The sequence below is a fragment of the Cetorhinus maximus genome, chromosome 21 (genome assembly GCF_964194155.1).
Source record: "Cetorhinus maximus chromosome 21, sCetMax3.hap1.1, whole genome shotgun sequence".
NCBI classification, from domain to species: Eukaryota; Metazoa; Chordata; class Chondrichthyes; order Lamniformes; family Cetorhinidae; genus Cetorhinus; species Cetorhinus maximus.
Window position 1 is genome coordinate 21,497,648 of NC_135899.1, and position 1,078 is coordinate 21,498,725.

At 41.7% G+C, this 1,078-nt stretch overlaps 1 non-coding gene across 1 annotated transcript; it reads right to left on the reverse strand.

Annotated features, from left to right (window-relative positions):
* Positions 1-577: 577 nt before the first annotated feature.
* Positions 578-741, reverse strand: LOC144696178 (U1 spliceosomal RNA). The gene has a single exon (XR_013580095.1). It is a non-coding gene; the product is annotated as a U1 spliceosomal RNA (small nuclear RNA).
* Positions 742-1,078: the final 337 nt, after the last annotated feature.

Here is a 1,078-nt window from a genome sequence, read left to right on the forward strand (position 1 = left end):
TGATGGACTAGTGGTCAAAGGTGTTTCTCTGCGCAAATTTTTCCACGAGGGACAGGTGTTACGGCACAGTCCAACTACTGGAGCGTTCCACGGTAGCGTGGCCAGACACATCCTTCACAACACCGGGGACAGGTACAACCTCAGATCCCACATACAGCAGCAGCAACACATCATCCCTTCTGCCATATCTATCTTAGTTTATTTAATTTATGGATGAATTACTCTAGTATCCCCGCTCTTTACACTTTATTGTAATTAATTATTTTACACAGTTATCGATCTTATACTTAACAAGCTATTTTTAAGAAAGAGAAAATAAAGACTAGAGACCTAAACACAAACTATAGACCTTAATTTTACTTTAAAGATTAGAAATACTCACCAATCCAACTCACCAATCAGCTGCTCTCCCTGCTCTTTGTGTACAATGAAGTCTCTGCACTGCAGTGGATGAAGTGTGAAGATTGAATTGAATGAGTTGGTGGGTTAATTAGCTTGAGCATGACAGCTTAGAAGAAAAACCCTTGCTGAAGTTTGAATAATTCAAACTGTAAGCTCTGTTCTTTAATTTGTAAATCAGGGTAAAGCACATACACAGTCCCCCACTAGCACAAATTTTGCAGTTAAGTATCCCACATTTGGGGACATTGCAGGAGTCAGCACACCCCGAGTGCAATGGGATAGCCTCACCCTGGGAACCCAAACTTCATGATCATTGTTTCTCCCCTGCCAGGTAAGTATGTTTACTAAATCCATACGCTGCCAGCCCATGTCAAGCACTGTCTCTCACAGTCACACACACTCAGTTTCAAATCATAATGTCGCTCTTTTCGGAACCTGTTGCCACTTAGGTCAATTCTTTCCACTGATTTCATGCTTGTCCATTCCTCTAGAGAAAAGGCTGCCCTTATTTGCAGATTACCCTTGAAAGGAAATGAATGTTTGCAATACGAATACTGTCCATCTGGTACAAAAAAAACTGCTGGAAAAACTCAGCAGGTCTGACAGCATCTGTGGAGGGAAAGGCAGAGTTACCTACTCAAAACTTTAACTCTGTCTTTCTCTCCACAGATGCTGT